Source organism: Oncorhynchus keta, chromosome 3 (assembly GCF_023373465.1).
Source record: "Oncorhynchus keta strain PuntledgeMale-10-30-2019 chromosome 3, Oket_V2, whole genome shotgun sequence".
Lineage (NCBI taxonomy): Eukaryota > Metazoa > Chordata > Actinopteri > Salmoniformes > Salmonidae > Oncorhynchus > Oncorhynchus keta.
This window is the reverse complement of record NC_068423.1, coordinates 22,344,144-22,368,682: the sequence shown is the minus strand read 5'-3', so window position 1 is coordinate 22,368,682 and position 24,539 is coordinate 22,344,144. Positions and strand designations below refer to the sequence as shown.

At 46.3% G+C, this 24,539-nt stretch overlaps 1 pseudogene; it reads right to left on the bottom strand.

Moving 5' to 3' along the window:
* LOC118375223 (voltage-dependent T-type calcium channel subunit alpha-1G-like) overlaps positions 1-23,563 on the bottom strand; it is a 346,606-nt pseudogene extending 323,043 nt beyond the window's left edge.
* Between the last annotated feature and the right edge of the window lie 976 nt (positions 23,564-24,539).

Below are 24,539 nucleotides of genomic sequence, written 5' to 3'. Positions count from 1 at the left end.
CTCTGCATGCTGGGAGTGATTGGTGCATGCTGGGAATTGTTTGAGTGAAGGAGTGCGTGTGTTGTGGAGAGTTAGATATTCACAACTTTCTTTCGGTTTTCTATTTCTTGGTGCATGATTAACGTTATTATTTTTTTTTGTGTGGTAGAATTAAGTATTTTGTTTTGCGTATCAGAATTACCCAGATTTTGGCGGGGATGGCAGCCCGAATGGGGATGCCGTCCCTGTCACTTCGGCACGGCTTTAGGTGTGTTACTGAAGCTGCTGTCACGGTGGAGGAGTTTCTGGTCGCCGTAGGAGAGAAGGTAGGATATGAGAATATCGCTTATGCATCTCGGATGAATAAAGCTGTGGTGGTATTTCTTAAAGAAGAGTGTCTGGTAGATCGTATGGTTGAGCATGGTGTACTTCTTAAAGGAATGTTTATTCAAGTTACGCCGCTTTTTTCCCGTCAACAAGGGTAACGATTTCAAATGTACCACCGTTTATTCCAAATGAGCTATTGGAGCGCGAGTTATTGCGCTTTGGGAAGTTCGCCAGTTCAATTAAGGTTGTCCCGTTGGGTTGCAAACACCCGGCGTTGAAACAGGTAATGTCATTTCGGCGACAGGTGTTTATGTTTTTGGACTCACCGGAGCAGACTTTAGAGTTATCGTTTAAAAATCAAGTATGACAACAGATTGTATATGGTTTATGCTAGTACGGGTAATCAACGGTGTTTTGAGTGTGGAGAGTTTGGTCATAAGCGACATGCTTGCCCGAAAAGGGAGAAGGCAGAGGGAGGGGCACAGGTGGTTATCGTAACGCCTGGGCCCGCTGATGTAGGGAGAGGTGAGCTGACAGCGGTAGAGCAGCCACAAGCACCTGTTGCTGAGGAACAAGTTATCCTTGTTGAGGGCACGGGGTTGCAACTTGTATTAGAAGGTAATGTTATGCAGCAGAAAAATATTGTTGTAGAAGGTAAGGATGTATCTGAAGAGCCAGTTCCTCAGACTGGTGAGCAGGTGCCCAGTATGAGTGCTGGGGTAAAGGAGGGGGTTCATGTGGAGCTAGGCTCCCAGGGAGTGGAGGAGATGCCCACTACGAGTGCTGGGGTTCATGTAGAGCTAGGCTCCCAGGTAGTGGAGGAGTTGTCCATTATGAGTAATGAGGTACAAGAGGGTTTTCATGTGGAGCTAAGCTCTCAGGTAGTGGAGGAGATTCCCACTACGAGTGCTGGGTTCATGTGGAGCTAGGCTCCCAGTTAATGGAGGAGATGCCCACTATGAGTAGTGATGTTCAGGTGGGGCTAGTCTCCCAGGTAGTGGAGGAGATGCTTGGTACGAGTGATGAGGTGCAAGTGGGGAGTGTTGAAAGGGATGAGGTAGAGGGGAGTCAGTTGTCTGTGGTCTCAGCTGAGGAGGATCAAGAGAAGGATATGGATATCTCGTTAGATATGACAGCTGATGGCGAGGACTCAGTTTATGATCTAGAGGAGGTAAATGAGTTTCTGGATCAGACTTTTGGGAAATCTGTCAAATTGGCAGATTATTTTGATGTTGATAAGTTTGTGAGGTCAGCTGTGGTGTTACAGAAGACGGTGGGGTTAGACCAGCTGAGTGAGAAGAAGCGGTTTCGCTTGAGGAAATTTATTACTGCTGTTGCAGCAGCAAAAGGTGCCGGGAAACGTGTTCAGGTTAAGAGAAGAAAAAGAATAATGATGATGATCATGCCTCATAGGGTGTCTTTTTTCTTGTTGGTTTCTCTGTGGGCTCTTCTGCTTTTCTTTTCTTTTCTATATGGAAGTACTAAGGGTAGGTTCTCTTAATATTAATGGGGGAAGGGACAGGAATAAGAGGGCTTGGGTTTTAGAAGTAATAAAACAGAAAAGGCTTAATGTAGTTTTCCTACAGGAGACACATAGTGATGAGGAAAATGAGGTTGACTGGGGTATGTGGTGGGAGGGGCAGCATGTACTCAGTCATGGTACTAATTTCAGTACTGGGGTGGCAATCTTGTTTTCCTCAGGCTTAGGGGTGACTGTGGTATCTACAACAGAGATTGTCAAGGGTCGGGCTTTATTGGTCAAGGTGGATGTTATGGGGTTTTTGTTTGTTTTTTTGAATGTTTATGCTCCTAATGAGGGTACAGAGCGTATTGCTGTTTTTGATCAGATAAAGGAAACCTTAAGACAGTGTGATCAAGAGGGGTGTATGGTTTTAGGGGGTGACTGGAATTGTACAGTGGATTTTACTGTTGATCGCACCGCTGAAGAACCTCACCTGCGGTCAGCCACTTGCCTGTCTGGCCTATTAAATGAGTTTGAGCTTTCTGATGTGTGGAGAGTAAGGAATGCAAAAGTTAGGCAGTACACATGGCTAAAAATTAATGAAGGTCGTGTCAGTGCAGCAAGGTTAGACAGGTTGTATGTATCTGAGCAATACTGTAGTAGGGTTGGAAGGTGTGCCATTACTCCTGTGGGATTTTCTGATCATCATGTTGTTTCTGTTGATATTCACATGTCCTGTCCACGAAGGTCATCACCTTACTGGTATTTTAATGTTAAATTGTTACATGATGTCATGTTTTGTGACAGGTTTGTGTTGTTTTGGGAAAAATGGAGGGTTATAAAGGGGAATTTTGAGTCCTTGAGACAATGGTGGGAGGTTGGGAAGGCCCAAATACGAGTTTTTTGTCAACAGTATACTGCTCTGTCTCAAACTGAAGTTAAAGAGACTATCAAGGCCCTTGAACAGGATATCAAGTCTATTGAATTGAAGCTGCTCACTCAGAACGACCCTGGACTAGTCATGAACTTACAGGACAAGAGACATGAACTGAGGTCGTTTCTGCATGAAAGAGTGAAGGGTGCCTTGATTAGGTCTCGTTTTCGCTTCCTCAAGGATATGGATGCTCCCAGTGCTTTTTTTTTTAACCTCGACAGTCGACGTTACAACGTAAACAGATGGTCTGCCTTCGTCTCCCTGATGGGAAGGTGACCACGGATGACAGTGAAATGCGTCAACATGCCGTGGATTTCTACTCTGTCCTCTATAAGGCGGAGGATTGTGACTCTCTGTGTACTGAACAGTTGTTACATGGTCTTCCTCAATTGGGACCTGAGCAGAGAGTCGTATTGATGCTGACATTACACTGCAGGAGCTGTCCACAGCAGTTATGCAGCTCTCATCAGGCCGAGCCCCTGGCATCGATGGTTTACCATCTGAGTTCTATAAGCACTTTTGGGGGTCTATTGGGGAGGATTTTTATGAAGTGCTGTGTGAATCTTTTCATGAGGGTTCTCTTCCTGTATCCTGTCAACGTGCGGTGCTTTCACTGTTGCCAAAAAAGGGGATTTGGCTCTCATAAAAAATTGAGACCTGTTGCTTTGCTGTGCGCAGAATACAAAATTGTTTCTAAATGTCTCTCAAACAGGTTGAAAGAGTATCTGGGACTGTTGATCCACAAGGACCAGTCTTACTGTGTACCTGATCGCTCTATTGTTGACAACTTGTTTATAATAAGAGATGTTTTAGACATTTGTAAACTGTCTGATGTAAATGTGGGTTTACTTTCGTTAGATCAGGAGAAGGCTTTTGATCGTGTGGACCACCAGTACTTGTTTAAAACAATGAAAGCCTTTGGGTTTGGGGATGTTTTTCTGTCATGGGTGAATTTACTGTATGCTGGAGCCTCGTGTATGGTGAAGGTGGGTGGTGGTTTAAGTTGCCCCATCCCTGTCCAAAGGGGCATCAGGCAGGGATGCCCAATTTCAGGGCAGTTATATAGTCTGGCGATTGAACCAATGCTTTGTTTTTTAAGAGCGAAGCTTACTGGTTTCTCTGTGCCAGGTGTAATGAAGGGTCCCACGATAGCACTCTCTGCGTATGCAGATGACGTGATAGTTTTTATTACAGGGGTGAGGATGTTAAGGTTCTCTCAAACACTTTAAAGGTGTATGAGGGGGCCTCCTCAGCTAGAGTCAATTGGGGAAAGAGTGAAGCGCTGTGGGCAGGTCGGCTTCAAACGGGGTCCACTCCAAGGTTACCAGGGGGGCTTCAGTGGGGCAGAGATGGGATGAAGACTTTGGGGGTTTTTCTAGGCTCTGATGTCTTTCAGAAAAAGAACTGGGAGGGTGTATTGGAGAAAGTGTGTGCCAGACTGTCAAGATGGAAATGGTTGCTACCCCAGCTGTCTTATAGGGGAAGGGTCCTGGTAGCTAATAATCTTGCTGCCTCTACCCTGTGGCACAGGCTAATGATTTTGCAGCCACCAAAGGGTCTGATACAAGAGCTTCAGAGGACCCTTGTCAATTTCTTCTGGTCTGGACAACACTGGATCAAAGCTGCAGCCCTGTACCTGCCACTGCATGAGGGTGGGCAAGGCCTGGTGGACATTTCTTCTAGGATCATGGCTTTCCGGCTCCAAGCAGCCCAGAGATTGTTGTACAGAGACTGTTCGAGCTGGGCTGAAACAGCCTACACATTGATGAGGAGAGCGGGCTGTTTGGGCTTAGACAAGCATCTTTTCCTCTTAAAGCTGGAGGGGGGTGATTTGACTGGCCTGACTCCATTTTATGAGTCTGTTATGCAGGCTTGGAGAGTCTTTGTCAAGTCCCGTAAGGCCTGCACGCCACCAGGGATGTGGCTTTTTGAAGAGCCTCTTTTTCACAACACTGCCATCCAGTCCCGTGTTCTGGGTTCAGCTAGCCTACGTTCATGCCTGTTAGGCGTGGGGTGTACCAAGCTGGGTCATCTGATGCGGAGCAGGAGCAGATCGTTGGAGGAGCTGGGAGAAAGAGCGGGATCCGATCATCTCGCCTACTGAGGAAGGTCGTCGATGAGGTCTGCGACTCGTTGCCAGTGCCTCATCTGCAGTATGTGACTGACACTTCCAATTCTGATCGGTGGAAGGAGGGTCTGATTATGTGTTCCCTGCACTGATTGTTAGTGCTGCGATAGGGGCATTTGAAGAGGACGGGGATGCTGCTTTCCTTCGATACCCCGGAGCTGGGGAGTTCAAGGAGGTGGGAAAGAAGGCCATGTACAGAACATGTGTAAAGGTGTCCCATGCCTCTTCCCTGGAAGGGGTAAAATCGACGAGGTGGGCGGATGTGCTTGGTCCAGGTGCCTCTCCAAAAGGCTGTTGGCGATCATTATATAAACTGCCTATTGATAAGAGGACAGCTGACCTCCAATGGAGGATAATACATGGAGCTATAGCCACTAACATGCATCTGGTACACCTGGACCCTACTGTTGGGGAGGGGTGTCCATTCTGTGCTGAGTCTGAATCTCTGCCACATCTGTTTTTACTGTGTCCCAGGTTGGTTGGGATGATTCAACTGATCACTGATTGGTTCTCAACGTTGGGAGAGGTTTTCTCTTCCCAACTGTATATATTTGGGCCAAAGTACAGGTTCAGTCAAAAGGGTGTAGTTGTGTTGCTTAATTTTCTGTTAGGGGCAGCAAAATTAGCGATATGGAAGACCCGAAAGAACAGTATTCGGGGACAGGGGTCTGTGGATGTGGTGGGAATGCTGGAGGAATGTTGGCAGCGAGACTAAGGGTTGAGTTTGCATATTATAAACTTGTCAACAATATCGATCTGTTTTTGAGTATATGGGGTATTCAGAGGCTGTTGTGTGTAGTTACTGTGGAGGAGGAATTGGAGTTGTGTTTTTAATTGATGTGTAACTGTGGTTTTGTATGAGTTTTTATTGTGTGGTGGGCCCCAGACCCAATAAAGAGTATTTAAAACTCTCTCTCTCTCTCTCTCTCTCTCTCTCTCCTCTCTCTCTCTCTCTTCAAAGTTCACAGAAGTAGGGCAGAAGACACATTAAGAGGAAAGAGATACTGACTCACACACAAACAAGTGTTTAATGAAAGCAAATACTTCTTTCTGCATACTAGTTCAGAGTAAAACAGTAGAAGATTCAGATGGTAATATATCTCCTCCCCCTCTCCTTTTCTCTCTTTCCCCTCTTCTCTACTCCGCCTCTCCTTCTCCTCTCCTCCCCCTCTCCTTTTCTCTCTTCCCCCTCTCCTCTCCTCCGCCTCTCCTTCTCCACTACTCCGCCTCTCCTTCTCCTCTCCTCCCCCTCTCCTTTTGTCTCTTCCCCCTCTCCTCTCCTCCGCCTCTCCTTCTCATCTACTCCGCCTCTCCTTCTCCTCTCCTCCCCCTCTCCTCTCCTCCACCTCTCCTTTTCTCTCTTCCCCCTCTCCTCCCCCTCACCTCTCCTCCACCTCTCCTTTTCTCTCTTCCCCCTCTCCTCTACCTCTCCTCCCCTCCTCGCCTCTCCTCTCCCTCTCCTCTCCTGCACCGCTCCTCCACCACTCCCTCCTCTCCTCCACCTCTCCTCCCCTCCCCTCCTCTCCTCCACCTCTCCTCCCCCTTCTCCTTCTCCTCCCCCTCCTCTCCTCCCTCCTCTCCTCTCCTCTCCTCCCCCTCCTCTCCTTCTCCCCTTCTCCTCTCCTCTCCTCTCCTCTCCTCTCCTCTCCTCTCCTCTCCTCTCCTCTCTTCTCCTTCTCCTCCCCTCCTCTCTTCTCCTCTCCTCCCCCTCCTCTCCTTCTCCTCTCCTCCCCTCTCCTCTCCTCCCCTCACCTCTCCTCTCCCTCTCCTGTACTATCCTCTAAAGAGGTCACTTCCTTCCCCATCAGTTGTGTATGATTACTCATCTATTTTACATTGGTTAAACTCCCTCTGTCAGGCTGGGAGAACATACCCCACGGCCCTATGGGTGACAAACACACCTGAGATTTCTAGCCAACTGGAATCTATTTGCTAAAGAACTGAGCCCTGAGGCATCCCAAAGGTCTGAGTGACTGTAAACACACTGGATAGACAAACATATATGACTATAGTCTCTATAGGGCTAGAATGTAAATAGAGATGTGCATGAGATGTGTAGGAGGAGTTCTACATGAGATATGCACAAGATCTACAGGAGATGAGCAGGAGATATACAGGATATGTGCAGGAGATCTACAGGAGATGAGCAGGAGATATACAGGATATGTGCAGGAGATCTACAGGAGATGAGCAGGATATCTACATTAGATGTGCAGGAGAATAGTGTAGAAGATTTACAAGAAATCTACAGGAGATTTTCAGGAGATGCGCAGGAGAATAGTGTAGGAGATATACACGAGATCTACAGGAGATGTGCAGGAGAATAGTGCAGGAGATCTACAGGAGATGTAAAGGAGAATAGTGCAGGAGATCTAGAGGAGATCTACAGGAGATGTGCAGGAGAATAGTGCATAGTGTAAAGGAGAATAGTGCAGGAGATCTAGAGGAGATCTACAGGAGATGTGTAGGAGAATAGTGCAGGAGATATCTAGTGCAGGAGATCTACAGGAGATGTGTAGGAGAATAGTGCAGGAGATCTACAGGAGATGTGCAGGAGATCTACAGGAGATCTACAGGAGATGTGCAGGAGAATAGTGCAGAAGATCTACAGGAGATGTAAATGAGAATAGTGCAGGAGATCTAGAGGAGATTTACAGGAGATGTGTAGGAGAATAGTGCAGGAGATCTACAGGAGATGTGCAGGAGAATAGTGCAGAAGATCTACAGGACATGTGCAGGAGATATACAGGAGATCTACAGGAGAGGTGCAGGAGAATAGTGCAGTTTACAGTCAATCCCCTGCAGCAGTATCTGTGGGTGATGAGCGAATGCAATGTCCTCCCTAACTCCCTGTTCACACATAGAGAGATAGCTACAGATACAGACAGACACCTACAGATACTCACACAGAGGAAACACCAAGGGCCAGTGCTCACACACTCCCCTCCTCTTTTTCTCTCCTTCGCCTGTCTCTCTCTCTCCCTGTCTCTCTCTGTCTCTATCTGTCTCTCTCTGTCTCTCTCTGTTTTCTCTCTAGGCCTCCTTGCTCACACACGCTTTTTCAGTTCTGTCCACAACTTTCCTATAGGATTGAGGTCAGGGCTTTGTGATGGCCACTCCAATACCTTGACTTATTGTCCTTAAGCTATTTTGCCATAACTTTGGAAGTATGCTTGGGGTCATTGTCCATTTGGAAGACCCATTTGTGACCAAGCTTTATCTTCCTGACTGATGTCTTGAGAAGTTGCTTCAATATATCCACATAATTATCCTCCCTCACGATGCCATCTATTTTGTGAAGAGCACCAGTCCCTCCTGCAGCCAAGCACCCTCACAACATGATGCTGCCACCCCCGTGCTTCATGGTTGGGATGGTGTTCATCTGCTTGCAAGCCTCATCCAAACGTAACGATGGTCATTATGGACAAACAGTTAAATTTTTGTTTTTTCAGACCCGAGGATATTTCTCCAAAAAGTACGATCTTTGTCCCCATGTGTAGCTGCAAACGGCAGTCTGGGTTTTTATGTCGGTTTGTAGCAGTGGCTTCTTCCTTGCTGAGCGGACTTTCAGGTTATGTTGATATAGGACTTGTTTTACTGTGGATATAGGTACTTCTGTATCTGTTTCCTCCAGCATATCCACAAGGTCCTTTCTATTGTTCTGGGATTGATTTGCACTTTTTGCACCAAAGTACGTTCATCTCTAGGAGACAACGTGTCTCCTTCCTGGGTGATATGACGGCTGCATGGTCCCTAGGTGTTTATACTTGCGTACTATTGTTTGTACATATGAACATGGTACCTTCAGGCATTGCTCACAAGGATGAACCAGACCTGTGGAGGTCTACAATTTTTATCTGAGGTCTTGGCTGATTTCTTTAGATTTGTCCACGATGTCAAGCAAAGAGGAACTGAGTTTGAAGGTAGGCCTTGAAATACATTCGCAGGTACACCTCCAATTGACTCAAATTATGTCAATTAGCCTATCAGAAGCTTCTAAAGCCATGACATAATTTTCTGGAATTTTCCAAGGTGTTTAAAGGCACAGTCAACTTATTATATGTAAACTTCTGACCCACTGGAATTGTGATACAGTTAATTATGAGTGAAATAATCTGTCTGTAACCAATTGTTGGAAAAATGACTTGTGTCATGCACAAAGTAGATGTTCTAACCGACTTGCAAAAACTAGTTTATTTAGCGTAGGTAAACTTCTGACTTCAATTGTACATAAGTTCAGACCCTTGACTTAGTACTTTGTTGAAGCACATTTGGCAGCTGCCTCGGGGTCTTCTTTGGTATGACGCTACAGGCTTGGCAAATCTTTATTTGGGGAGTTTATCCCATTATATTCTGCAGATCCTCTCAAACTCGGTCAGGTTGGATGGGAACAGTCTCTGCACAGGTATTTTCAGGTCTCTCCAGAGATGTTCGATCAGGTTCAATTCAATTTGGGTGGATCCCATCCTCCTTATAAAACGTGTTGTCAACCAAATTGTCAACCAAAGGTACACCCATTAGAATGTATGCGGCAAAAAGCGTAATCACGTAGCCAGTTGTGAAGAGAAAGAATCCTGCTAAAGTGTTCAATGCTACGATTCAGAGAGGGCACAGGGCCAGATATCATGGGTCTTTTGTTACTGAGAGTCAGTCAACTCTTTGAAATCTTGTTTCAACTGTTTAGAGCTGCCCTTCATGATGTCATTAAAAGCCACATAGACTACAACAGAATAAATGTCCATGTCCTGGCCTGGTACATTCAGGAGCAGTTTAGTAATGTGATTTACTCTCGCTCCTGGATAGGACATTGTTTTGGCAACCAGGAACAGTGACATTTCTTACCATGGAGCTGAGAAGGACTAGGAAATCCGTCCACTCCTACGCTTCACAGGACTCGGAGAACCCTTTAAGGATGGGCGAGAGGCGGGATAACTTGAGCCCATAGCTCCCGACACCCGGTGCCTCCGACAGATGGAAAAGCCCTGCTCAATCCAGAGCGGGGACAGATTAGGGCCCTACCCGGCCCTAACCCAATTTATAATGTTGGGGCCCGTCAGGCTCGGGTGGGGTAGCAGGACTCAAGTCTATACACATCTTACTCTTTATTCTGTAAGAGGTCATCTGATGCATTACTCTTATTATGTCTCTGCAGTATCTCTCTCCATTAAAGGCACAGTGCTTTATAGCACTGCTGTGCTTCTATATCTATGGTGCTTCGTCACCTTGGTTACAATTGTCTGAGTATAAACCCAAACAATGACTGTGTGCGAGTGACTAAGCTCATGGTATGAGGAGGAATGTCAACACACACACACAAACACACACACACTTTCTTTCTCTATATATCTGAGTGGCCTGCACTAAGGATGACTATACTGTAGCCTCCTACCCCTGTCTATTTGGATTAGATCAACGACCCCTGTGTTCGATTGACCCTATACGTGTCGATGATAATGATACGGGTTCATCAGAGCAGTTGACTCCTGACCTGCCTTGACTATAACCTTGGCCTTAGATTCAGTGGATGCTGACTATCTGTACAGACATCACATCCCTTGCTGTCTCTTCCTGGCCGGCTCCCCTCTCTCCGCTGGGATTCTCTGCCTCTGACCCGATTACAGGGGCTGAGTCACCGGCTTACTAGTGCTCTTCCATGCCGTCCCTAGGAGGGGTGCGTCGTGCCACTCTTTTTTTTGCTATACTCGACTTGAGTGGGTTGAGTCGCTGACGTGATCTTCATGTCCGGGTTTTGCACCCCCTCAGACTCGTGCGGTGGAGGAGATCTTCGTGGGCTATGCTTCAGCCTTGTCTCAGGGTAGCAAGTTGGGGGTCTGTTGATATACCTATAGTGGTGTGGGGGCTGTGCTTTGGCAAAGTGGCTGAAGTTATAAAGTGTGCGAGGTTATATCCTGCCTGGTTGTCTCTATTGTCAGACACCCCCTCGAAAGTCAATACTTTTTAGAGCCACCTTTTGCAGCAATTACAGCAACAGGTCTCTTGGGGTATGTCTCTATGAGCTTGGCACATCCAGCCAATGGGATTTTTGCCCATTCTTCAAGGTAAAACTGCTCTAGCTCCTTCAATTGGATGGGTTCCACTGGTGTACATCAATCTTTAAGTCATACCACAGATTCTCAATTGGATCGAGTTCTGAGCTTTGACTAGGCCAATCCAAGACATTTAAATGTTCCCCTTAAACCACTAGGGTGTTGCATTAGCAGCATGCTTAGTGTCATTGTCCTGCTGGAAAGTGAACCTCTGTCCCAGTCTCAAATCTCTGGAAGACTCAAACAGGTTTTCCTCAAGAATTTCGATGTATTTAGCGCCATCCAACATTCCTTCAATTCTGACCAGTCCCTGTCGATGAAAAACATACCCACAGCATGATCCTGCCACCACCATGCTTCACTGTGGGGATGGTGTTCTGGATAGATGAGTTTTGTAGTTTTTCAAGTCATTGCCTATCGAATATACCGTGTCTATGGAGTCATATTGCACTTCCATGACATGGTACGAAAGCCAACACAAACCAAGATGGGAAATATTATTGACATTACATTGCACTTTTTCACTGGCTGTCCCTCAGGTTGTGGCAGGAGGACATATATTTGGCTGCCAAAGCTGCAAATTTAGGCTTTTCACCCAATAAATATGAGATATTTTATAGTTTCAAATTATTTGTACTGACTGATAATTTGGGGAAATAAATATTCTCTTAGATCTGAGTATTTGTCACAGTGTAATAGGAAATGCAGCTCTGTCTGTACCTCTCCCCTGGAGCAGAGTAAACACAGCCTGTCCTCTCTGGGCAGACAGGTTTGTCTGTGATGACCGGTCTCTATAGTCAGACTGTGCTCACTGAGTCTGTACGTAGTCAGTGTTTTCCTCAGTTTTCTATCAGTCACAGTGGTCAGATAGTCTGCCACCATGTACTACTGTATGTTTAGGGCCAAATAGCACTGAAGTTTAATTAGATTTTTTTTGTGGTGTCTTTCCAATAGGTGATATATTTTTGTTTTTGTTTTGTGATGATTTGGTTGGGCAAGATTTTCTGAGTGCTGTCCTGAGGCTCTATGGGGTTGGTTTTGGTTAGTGAACTGAGCCAGCTGGCTGAGGGGACTCTTCTCTTGTTTCATCTCTTGACATTGTAGCTGTGTGATGGAATATTTTGGGGTCACTTGTTTTTAGATGGTTGTAAAATGTGATGGCTGTTTATTCGAGTAAGGACGGGGTATTGGCCAAATTCTGCTCTACATACGTTATTTGGAGGTTTCCTTTCCACTTGCAATAAAGTCTTGCAAAACTCTGCCTGCAGTATTTCGATTGGATGTTTGTTCCATTTGGTAAATTCATTTTCGTAGAGCGCATCCCATACTTCGCTGCCATATAGAGCAATTGGTTCAATAACTGATTAGATTTTTTTTCTGCCAGATTCTAATTGGAATTTTAATTCTCTTTTTAATGGCATAGAATGCTCTTCTTGCTTTTGTCTCTCAGCTCGTTCACAGCCATGTGAAAGCTTCCTGTCTCGCTCATATTTAGTCCTAGATACGTGTAGTTTTTGGCGTGTTCTAATAGAACTGTGTCCAAATAGAATGTATATTTGTCATCCAGATTTCTGGACCTTTTTTGGAATAGCATTAGAGCCCAGGTCTGAAAGAACCTGTGCAGATGATCTAGATGCTGCTGTAACTCCTCCTTAGTGGGACACAGCAGCACCAGGTCATCTGCGCACAGCAGACACTTGATTTCAGTGTTGTGTAGGGTGAGACCTGGTGCTGCTGATTCTTCTAATGTTTTTTGCGAATTCAATAATGTAGATGTTAAATAGTGTTGGACTTATTGGGCAGCACTGTTTCACTCCACGTCTCTGAGAGAAGAAGTCTGTTTCCCTGGTGTCAATTTGAACTGCACATTTGTTTTTAGTGTACAATGATTTAATAACATCATATGTTTTCACTCCAGTACCACTTTCTATTAGTTTATAAAAATACCTTTGTGCCAAATTGAATCAAATGCTTTCTTGAAGTCTACAAAACACGAGTAGATTGTGCCTTTGTTTACATTTACTTGTTTGTCAATTAGAGTGTGGGGGGTGTAAATGTGGTCTGTTGTAAGATAAAAAATCTAATCTGGCTTCTGCTCAGGACGCTGTGTTCATCAAAGAAATGATGTAGTCTGCTATTTATGATACTACAGAGAATTTTCCTGTTAACGCAAATTCCTCTGTCTCTACTCTACCAGTCAAAGGTTTTGACACCAATAAGAAGAAGAGACTTGAAACGCCAAGAAACGCAAACGATGGACATTAGACTGGTGTAAATTTGTCCTTTGGTCTGGAGTCCAAGTTGGAGATTTTTGGTTTCAACCACCTTGTCTTTGTGAGACGCGGTGTGGGTGAACGGATGATCTCCACATGCATTTCCCACTGTGAAGCATGGAGGAGGAGGTGTTATGGTGTGGGGGTGCTTTTCTGGTAACACTGTCTGTGATTTACTTAGAATTCAAGGCACACTTAACCAGCATGGCAACCACAGCATTATGCAGTGATATGATATCCCATCTGGTTTGGGCTTCGTGGGAATATAATTTGTATTTCAACAGGACAAATCTTATTGGTCACATACACATGGTTAGCAGATGTTATTGCGAGTGTAGCAAAACTATTGTGCTTCTAGTTCCAACAGTGCAGCAATATCTAACAAGTAATATCTATCAATTCCATAACAAATATGTAATTTACTGTGATGATTTTACTGTGGTCTGAGAGTAGTGTTAGTGGGCTGACTGTGAAGGCTCTGAGAGACTCTGGGTTTTGGTCAGTGAAGAAGTAGTCTACAGTGCTGCTGCCAAGGGGTGTACCTACCAAAAGAGTCCCCTCTCAGCCTACCATTGACTATGTACAGACCCAGTGTCCAACAGAGCTTCACGAGCTGTACTCCGTTTTAGTTTCTCACTTTGTTTCTGGGCGGGTATGTGGGGAGAGAAAGTTTGTCGCTTCCTGGTAGGTGTTTGTCCCCATGACTGTTAATAGTGTTTAGCTATTCTGCTGTTCTAGCATTCAGGTCTCCACAGACCAGTACATTGCCTTGGGCCTGAAAGTGACTCATCTCCCCCTCTAGAATGGAGAAACTCTCGTCATTGATGTAGGGTGACTCTGAGGGGGGAATGTATGTGGCACAGAGGAAGACGTTTTTATCTGTCTGATTTTTAACCAGATAAAGAAGTCTCCTGTTTTGATCAATTCGATTGAATATGTTATTTCAGATGTATACCATAGTAGCATTCCCCCTGAGTCTCTGCCCTGTTTGATTCCTTTTAATTTAGTGGATGGTATGATTATCTCCCTATAACCTAGTGGACAGCCAGTGGAAACATCACCTCTGCACCATGTTTCCTGTAGTACTACAATATCAACATCATCAATTTATTTCAGGAGGTCTGGGCTTCTGCTCTTTAGCCCAAAAGCAGAGAACTTTGAACCTTGTAAATTCCAACCTGTAAAAGTATTTCATTACCATTTTTTCTGTATCTTCAAAATGACATAAACATGTCTGCCTGCCGGGTTGTGGCTCCTCCAAGTGTGGGTCTGCGGTGGGGGTGGGGGGGGTGGTAGGCCTTGTCCGGGTGGGTCTGAAGCTGGGCTGGGGTGGTCTGTGCTGCGCTGGCTGTGGTGGACATTGAGGTTGGTGGTGCTGTGGTCGTGGATGGGGGGGTCCAGGGTAGTGGTCCAGGGTGTTGTCTCCTGTACAGGTGAACATGGTCATAGAGACAGCCCAGATCGAGGGTGGGGTGATGGGTCACAGTGCACAGTCCAGGGAGAGGCTGGCGTTTATTCTTTGTATTGTGGCAGGATGGAAGTCCTTCCTCTGTAGAAGGGTTGACACCATGATCCTTGAGTTGGGGAAGATTGTGGAGGCCTTCTCGATCACTCCCCGTAGTGAAGTCGTCACCCTCTCCTGATGAGCATGCAGCGTCGTTGCTTCTGCAATGTATGATTATGTGGCTTGGCGACCCGAGATGGGCCTTATCAAGTTGCTCCATGGCACTCTGCGTTGTTGGGCACCACACCTTTCTCCTTTTGTGTCCAGGGAAAAGTATATTCTCCTGAACAAAGTTTCCATTTGAGTCCATCAACAGGACGATTTCAGCCAGTATTTCTTCTGGACTGGAGGGGGCAGAGGGGGGGCTGGTGGGTGTTGGAGCTGGGGTGTGGCTGGTCTGTGCCGGTGTCAGTGGCAGGCTGTTCTGTGGGCTGGATGGAGGCGTGCAGCAGGCAGGGCTGGGGAAGCATGGCTGGTTGATCTGGTCTCCTCTGCTGTGTGAGGGAAGGTCATAGAGTGGTGAACGAGCTGCTCCTGTAGCCTGTCCTCTGTCCTCTTTCTCTCCTGCAGCTCCTCTCTTAATGTGGTCAGATCATTATTACTGTTCTGACTGTCTTTTTGGAGCTCTCTCACCTCCTTTGTTAGATCAGCCAGCTCTCCCTTGAGTCCGTCTCTCTCTTGCTGAACCTCTTTCAGCTGAGTTGCAAGGCTGCTGTCCTGCTCTGTCCGCACCTTGGTTAGGTGCTCCTCTAAGCTGTGGTTGTCTGGTGGCTGTTTGCTCATGCTTTCCCTCAGCAGGACCACCTCCCCCTCCAGTTTGGTGAACTCATCCCTCATGGCAGCCATGGAGACTGCTCTGCACTGAGGGGGTTGCTCTCCTCCTGGGGCATGTCCTCCACTATGATGGGAAGAGAGGTGCTGCATGTACCCTTTTGGGTGGGGAGAGTGGGGGTGAGGGTGGTGCTGGTAGAGTTTGCCTTGTGAAAGGGCATGGTGTCCTTCTCTCTCTCTGCTCTCTCCTTAATGGTTTGAAAGTCAGTTTCAATCAGCCTAAGGTTACCTTGCACCATGACAGTCCCAGTCTTGTAGAGGGTGATTGTTATCAAGGTGCTGTCAGGGTCATCTGTCTCTTTGACTTTCAGCGTCCACCCATTACAGGTTCCCACTTTCTTTATGGATGGGTAGTGACAGCAGAAAGCTGAGCTCCATGCATTTGGCTGGTCAGTGAGAAAGATGAGACTCCTCACGTCACAATTTATGTAGAGGTCTTCGAAAAGGTTTTCTGGCCTCCCCTTAAGTAGATTCTGTTTAAAAGCTTTCATCGTTATGTAATTTTTGGCCTCTGGAGGGTAGAGAAAGGACTCAGCGCTGAGGGGGAGTGGGGACAGGGAGCCTGTGGGCTCTGCTGCTGCTACTCTGTTCTGCTGCACCATTTCAATCAGCTTTGTTTGTCTGCTGCAGTTGTTAGAGCTCGCTTTAATTTCGCCCACAAACCAGCAAAAAGAATGAAACAATATTGTCTGAAAAAAAACTGAAGATATGTTCCACATTAGTTTGGTCGTTTGATGTACGTAGTTGTATTAAGTCCCCTTTCTATGTTTGTTCTAGCAACATTTTTCTGGCTAGTTTGGTAGCCTGATGGCTAGGTTTTTGTTGTGTAGCTAGCTAGTGAGAGTCAATACTTCTTCATGTAAAGCGGAAAGTTTTTACCTATTCTGATTGAATACAGTTGTTGTTCATCACTTCTGGTCTTGAATTCTTTTTAGATCTGAGTGTTTAAAAAAACAACAGGGAAATAAACAAGGAGTTTACGTTGAGCATGCCTGTAGCTCTCTCTCTCTCTACTCCCTCTCTACTCCCTGTCTCTTCCCCCTCTCCCTACTCTCTCTCTACTCTCTCCACATCTACTCCCTCTCTCTACTCTCTACTCTCTCTCTACTCCCTCTCTCTATTCTCTACTCTCTACTCCCTCTCTCTACTCCCTCTCTCTACTCTCTACTCCCTCTCTCAACTCTCTACTCTCTCTCTACTCTCTACTCTCTCTCTCTACTCTCTACTCCCTCTCTCTACTCTCTCTCTATCTACTCCCTCTCTCTACTCTCTACTCTCTCTCTCTACTCTCTACTCCCTCTCTCTACTCTCTCTCTACTCTCTCCCTATCTACTCCCTCTCTCTACTCTCTACTCCCTCTCTCTACTCTCTACTCCCTCTCTCTACTCTCCCTCTACTCCCTCTCTACTCTCTCTCTACTCTCTCCCTATCTACTCCCTCTCTCTACTCTCTACTCTCTCTCTACTCTCTACTCCCTCTCTCTACTCTCTCTCTACTCTCTCCCTATCTACTCCCTCTCTCTACTCTCTACTCCCTCTCTCTACTCTCTACTCTCTACTCTCTCTACTCTCTCTCTACTCTCTCTCTACTCCCTTTCCCTACTCTTTCTCTATTCTCTCTCTTTGCTCTCTCTATACTCTCTCTACCCTCTCTCTATCTACTCTCTCTACTCCCTCTCTCGATTCTCTCCCTACTCTCTCCCTACTCCCTATCCCTCCTCTCTCTCTACTCTCTCTCTACTCCCTTTCTCTCTACTCCCTCTCTCTCTCTACTCCCTCTCTCTCTCTCTACTCCCTCTCTCTCCTCTCTACTCCATCTCTCTACTCTCTCTCCACTCTCTCTAGTTTCGCTCTACTCTCTCTCTACTCACTCGACTCCCTCTCTCGACTCTCCCTACTCTCTCTCTCTCTTCTCCCTACTCCCTTTCCCTACTCTTTCTCTATTCTCTCTCTTTGCTCTCTCTCTATACTCTCTCTACCCTCTCTCTATCTACTCTCTCTACTCCCTCTCTCGATTCTCTCCCTACTCTCTCCCTACTCCCTATCCCTCCTCTCTCTCTACTCACTCTCTACTCCCTCTCTCTACTCTCTCTCTCTACTCCCTCTTTCTCTCTACTCCCTCTCTCTCTCTACTCCCTCTCTCTACTCTCTACTCCCTCTCTCTACTCTCTACTCCCTCTCTCTACTCTCTCTCCACTCTCTCTAGTTTCGCTCTACTCTCTCTCTACTCACTCGACTCCCTCTCTCGACTCTCCCTACTCTCTCTCTCTCTTCTCCCTCTCTTCACTCTCTCTAGTTTCGCTCTACTCTTTCTCTACTCTCTCTACTCCCTATCCCTACTCTCTCTCTCCTCCCTCTCTACGCTCTCTACTCTCTCTCCTCTCTCTCTACTCCCTCACTCTACTCCCTCTCTCAACCCGCTCTCTCTACTCCTCTCTCTACTCTCTGAACTTCTCTCTGTCTACTTTCTCTCTCTCCTCTCTCTCTACTCTCTCTCTACTCCCTCGCTGCACTCTCTAGTTTGGCTCTACTCTCTCTCCTCTCTCTCTACTCCCTCTCTTCACTCTCTCTCTCCACTTTCTCTCTACTCTCTCTACTCCCTCTCAACTCTCTCTCTCTACTCCCTCTCTTCTCTCTGTCTACTCTCTTTCTCCTCTCTCCACACTCTCTCTCTCCTCTCTCTCTACTCTCGCTCTCCTCTCTCTCTCCTCTCTCTCTACACCCACTCTCTACTCCCTCTCTCTATTCTATCTCTTCTCTGTCTACTCTCTCTACCCTCTCTCTACTCCCTCTCTCTACTCTCTCTCTTCTCTCTGTCTACTCTCTCTCTCCTCTCTATCTACTCCCTCTTTCTACTCTCTCTCTATTCCCTATCTCTACTCTCTGTCCTCCCTCTCTACGCTCTCTACTCTCTCTCCTCTCTCTCTACTCCCTCTCTCAACCCGCTCTCTCTCCTCTCTCTCTCCTCTCTCTCCCTCCTCTCTCTCTACACCCACTCTCTACTCCCTCTCTCTATTCTCTCTCTTCTCTGTCTACTCTCTGTCTACTCTCTCTCTACCCTCTACTCCCTCTCTCCTCTCTCTCTCTCTACTCTCTCTCTTCTCTCTCTCTACTCCCTCTCTCTACTCCCTCTCTCTACTCCCTCTCGTTTCGCTCTCTCTCTCTCTCTCTCTACGCTCTCTACTCCCTCTCTCTACTCTCTCTCTCCACTTTCTCTCTACTCTCTCTACTCCCTCTCTCTCTCTACTCCCTCTTCTCTCTGTCTACTCTCTCTCTCCTCTCTCCACTCGCTCTCTCTCCTCTCTCTGTCTCTCTCTCTCTCTCTCTCCTCTCTCTCTCTCTCTCTCTCTCTCCACCCTCTCTCTACACCCTCTCTATTCTCACTCTTCTCTGTCTACTCTCTCTCCTCTCTCTCTCTCTCTCTCTACTCCCTCTTTCTACTCTCTCTCTATTCCCTATCTCTACTCTCTCTCCTCCCTCTCTATGCTCTCTACTCTCTCTCTCCTCCCTCTCTCTACTCTCTCTCTACTCCCTCTCTCACCCCGCTCTCTCTCCTCTCTCTCTACACCCACTCTCTACACCCTCTCTACTCTCTCTCTCTCTACTCCCTCTCTACTCCTCTCTCTCCCTCTACTCTCTCTCTTCTCTCTCTCTTCTCTATCTCTACTCCCTCTCTCTTCTCTCTCTTCTCTCTGTCTCTCTCTCTCTCTCTCTCTCTACTCTCACTCTACTCCATCTTTCTACTCTCTCTCTACTCCCTCTTTCTACTCATTTCTCTACTTCCCCTCCAATCATTGCTGCCTTTGGTGTAGTATTAAAATAACATTCAATAAAACAGAGAGGACTGACACACACACACACACACACACACACACACACTGCCAATACAAGTCCACTCACACAGATATGCACCCAGAGATACTGAGGTACTGTACAGTGAACACACTGCCGGAGGTAGAATGTGTTCTGACATATTTTCTGATTGGATGTTACTGCAGGACGGGTTTCTGGGAACTACATAGTGTGTGTGATTGTGAGTGTTTTAGTTCCCCCAGGCAAGGAGCATAAGAAAGGCTCTATCTTGGCTCCATGTATCAGGAGGAGACGGGAGGAGATGCACACACACACACACACACACACACACACACACACACACACACACACACACACACTTAGATGTCCGGTAGATGAAAGAGATGCAATTCAAGGTCTTCGGTGTGTGTGTGTGTGTGTGTGTGTGTGTGTGTGTGTGTGTGTGTGTGTGTGTGTGTGTGTGTGTGCATCCAAGCTAAAGTCTACATTTTCTATGTATTGGTCAATTGTCCCAGGAAGATGATGTAATAGTTTTGCGTTTCTCCTCTCAGGTTTGACTTGGAGAGATACACCTGCCTCTGTGTTTGTTCAGAGGTGGACTGGGACCAGAAACCTGTCATTTCTAACATAAAGGTCCTTTTTTCCTTGAGGCCTTCACACATTTTTGCCCTGAGGCCCCAAGTATTAGCCAGATAATTATAATTTTATGCAACAAAAACAACTGTTTAGACAAGCCCACTATGCTAAAAATTAACCAGCCCATTAGGCATTTGCCCCGAAATGCCAGATGGCCAGTCCACCCCTGTGTGTGTGTTTGTGTGTGTATCTAGCTACAGACGCTAGCTGACAGTATTTGACCCTGCAATAATCTAATTCAGACAGAATTAGCATACATAGTGGCTCTATTTTAATAAGGTGAATATTCCGGTGGAATGTTGTTATCTACGTTGTTTCTACCACACACACACACACACACACACACACACACACACACACACACACACACACACACACACACACACACACACACACACACACACTTTTTGTTGCAATAACGCAGACACACATCTCTTATTTCAACCATGTATAAACAATACGTTTTGCCCTAACTCTTAATTATTAATTAAAGGGGAATTTGCGACCGAACCAACCAGTCCAGATGTATTGCAGTGAAAAGCTGCATCCCTTTAACACTCTGGGAAAGCTCATAGCTGGAGGTGTGCCCAACAGCAGTGTGAGGCGAGTAGCCAGCCAATCTAATGGACATGTTGACACCTCAGAGTAGCAGTTCAATATGTTGATCTGTAAAAGCTCAGTCAGGTCATTAGTGTTTTCTTTAAGTTCATGCAGCAATACTGATGGGTTTAAACACACACACACACACACACACACACACACACACACACACACACACACACACACACACACACACACACACACACACACACACACACACACACACACACACACACACACACACACACACACACACACAGACACACGCACGTGCATACACAGACACACACACACACACACACACAGACACACAAAGACACACAAAGACACATACGCACACACACACTCATACACACAGTAGACTTGGCTCAGGAGGCCAAGAAGGGAGGAGGCCCATGAAGGGAGGGGCGAACATTGGCTCTCAGTGAAGGGAATGATATGCTGCTCACTGTCTGATATCAGAGAGGGTGAGAGAAGGAGAGAGAGGGAAGGATCGGGGGAGGATGAAATAGAGATGGATAAAGAGAGCGATGGAGAAGGAGAGAGAGGGAAGGATCGGGGGAGGATGAAATAGAGATGGATAAAGAGAGCGATGGAGAAGGAGAGAGAGGAAGGATCGGGGAGGATGAAATAGAGATGGATAAAGAGAGCGATGGAGAAGGAGAGAGAGGGAAGGATCGGGGAGGATGAAATAGAGATGGATAAAGAGAGCGTGGAGAAGGAGAGAGAGGGAAGGATCGGGGAGGATGAAATAGAGATGGATAAAGAGAGCGATGGAGAAGGAGAGAGAGGGAAGGATCGGGGAGGATGAAATAGATGGATAAAGAGAGCGATGGAGAAGGAGTGAGAGGGAAGGATCGGGGGAGGATGAAATATAGATGGATAAAGAGAGCGATGGAGAAGGAGAGAGAGAGGGAAGGATCGGGGGAGGATGAAATAGAGATGGATAAAGAGAGCGAGGGAGAAGGAGAGAGAGGGAAGGATCGGGGGAGGATGAAATAGAGATGGATAAAGAGAGCGATGGAGAAGGAGAGAGGGAATGGATCGGGGGAGGATGAAATAGAGATGGATAAAGAGAGCGAGGGAGAAGGAGAGAGAGGGAAGGATCGGGGAGGATGAAATAGAGATGGATAAAGAGAGCGAGGGAGAAGGAGAGAGAGGGAAGGATCGGGGGAGGATGAAATAGAGATGGATAAAGAGAGCGATGGAGAAGGAGAGAGAGGGAAGGATCGGGGGAGGATGAAATAGAGATGGATAAAGAGAGCGATGGAGAAGGAGAGAGAGGGAAGGATCGGGGGAGGATGAAATAGAGATGGATAAAGAGAGCGATGGAGAAGGAGAGAGAGGGAAGGATCGGGGGAGGATGAAATAGAGATGGATAAAGAGAGCGATGGAGAAGGAGAGAGAGGGAAGGATCGGGGAGGATGAAATAGAGATGGATAAAGAGAGCGAGGGAGAAGGAGAGAGAGGGAAGGATCGGGGGAGGATGAAATAGAGATGGATAAAGAGAGCGATGGAGAAGGAGAGAGGGAATGGATCGGGGGAGGATGAAATAGAGATGGATAAAGAGAGCGAGGGAGAAGGAGAGAGAGGGAAGGATCGGGGAGGATGAAATAAAGATGGATAAAGAGAGCGAGGGAGAAGGAGAGAGAGTGAAGGATCGGGGGAGGATGAAATAGAGATGGATAAAGAGAGCGAGGGAGAAGGAATGAGAGTGTAACAGGTGTTTAACCTCTAGGCTGTACATTCATCTGTCGTAGAGCTAAGAGAATATCAGTGAATTAAATCAGATCTGTTATCCTTGAGTGAACCCACCTTTCTCCCACTCCTACACCAGAGACAGGAATACTCAGAAATAGAGCTATTTTCTAATCCATGCAGAACCAGTGAACAAAATATATTGACTTTTGTCTGTTTCCAGACAGACCAGATAAAACAAACTAAAAACATGTTGAGCTTTTGGGCAAAATGGTATCAAGGGGAAAGCATTTGGAAGTGTAGAGAGCGAGAGATAGAGAGAGAGAGACAGAGGGAGAGAGAGCAAGAGAGAGAGAGAGAGAGACAGAGGGAGAGAGAGAGAGAGAGAGACAGAGGAGAGAGAGAAGAGAGAGAGAGAGAGACAGAGGGAGAGAGAGCAAGAGAGAGAGAGAGAGAGAGAGGAGGGGAGAGATATGAGGACGGGGGAAAGAGAGAGAGAGCAAGAGAGAGAGAGAGAGAGAGAGAGAGAGAGAGAGAGAGAGAGAGAGAGAGGGAGATGGAGGACGGGGGGAGAGAGAGAGAGAGAGAGAGAGAAAGAGAGAGAGGATCTTGGAGAGATATGAGGACAGGAGAGGTCAAGAGAGGAGAGGAACATCCAGAGGGAGAGAGAGTTCAGAGAGAGAGAGAGGGAGGGGGAGAGATATGAGGACGGGGGGAAAGAGAGAGAGAGCACAGGAGAGAGAGAAGAGATTGGAGAGCTGCTTGAGAGAGAGGGAGGGGGGATATGAGGACGAGACAGGGGAGGGGGGAGAGAGAGTTTGAGTCCTGAGGAATCATATACAGGACGGGGAGAGAATCAGAAGAGCTAGTTGAATCAGGGATACAGCTGGAATCGGGGATATGAGCTGGAATCAGAGAGAGAGTATGATAGAGCTTTCTGAGAGAGAAAGCTGATTGAGGACAGGGGAAGAGATATGAGGATCGTAGAGAGGTTGAGATGAGATACAGAGAGAGAATCATAGAGAGAGCTGGCTGTGGAGGGATAAAAGGAGAAATGAAGAGCGTACCTCCAGGATCTTGCATCGTTCTGACTCACAGGTGTGGTCCTCACAGGGTTGGAACATCCCCAGGGTGACACAGTTCAGCAGGATCACCAGCATGGAGGCTCGCTCAAACCACGTAGAGACACAGGAGTTAAGGAACACATTGGAGAGCTGCTTGAATCGTATACAGCTGTTTGAATCGTATACAGCTGTTTGAATCGTATACAGCTGTTTGAATCATACACAGCTAGTTGAATCATATACAGCTTTTTGAATCATACACAGCTAGTTGAATCATATACAGCTGTTTGAATCGTATACAGCTGTTTGAATCATATACAGCTAGTTGTATCGTATACAGCTTTCTGAATCGTATACAGCTGGTTGTATACAGCTGGTTGAATCGTATACTGCTGGTTGAATGATATACAGCTCTTTGAATCATATACAGCTGGCTGTATCATATACAGCTGGTTGAATCGTATACAGCTGGTTGAATCATATACAGCTGGTTGAATCATATACAGCTGTTTGAATCATATACAGCTGTTGGAATTATATACATATGTTGGAATTATATACAGCTGTTTGAATCATATACAGCTGTTTGAATCATATACAGCTGTCTGAATCATATACAGCTGTTTGAATCATATACAGCTGTTTGAATCATATATGGCTGGTTCAACATTATACACTAAATATACATACAATATAAATATGTACAGATGTTAGAATATGCAAATGATAACAACGTACAGAGATTGAGTGTTTAATAATGAATTGCTCAGATTCCTTTTGATAAAGAAGAGAGAGAGAGAGACTGGCAATGTAAACCCGTTTCCCATGCCAATAAAGCCACTTTATTGACAGAAAGAGAGACTTATTTAGAAAGTCTCTCACAGTATCACTTCACAACACGAAGACAGCTTGATGTATTAGATATTATTGGCCACACCCACTGGGCACACACTGGTTGAATCAACATTTCCACGTCATTTCAATGAAAGGAAGTTGAACCAAAGTGGAATAGACGTTGAATTGACGTCTGCGCCCGTCTGGGCCCAGCCTCTGACTGAGTCTTCTGAATCTGATTAGAGGTTAATATATGATAATAATATATGCCATTTAGCAGTTTGCTTTTGTCCAAAGCGACTTACAGTCATGTGTGCATACATTTACTGTGTGTCTGGTCCCGGTGTCTGTGTCGAACCCACTACCCTGGCGTTACAAGCGCCATGCTGTACCAACTGTGCTACAGCTAA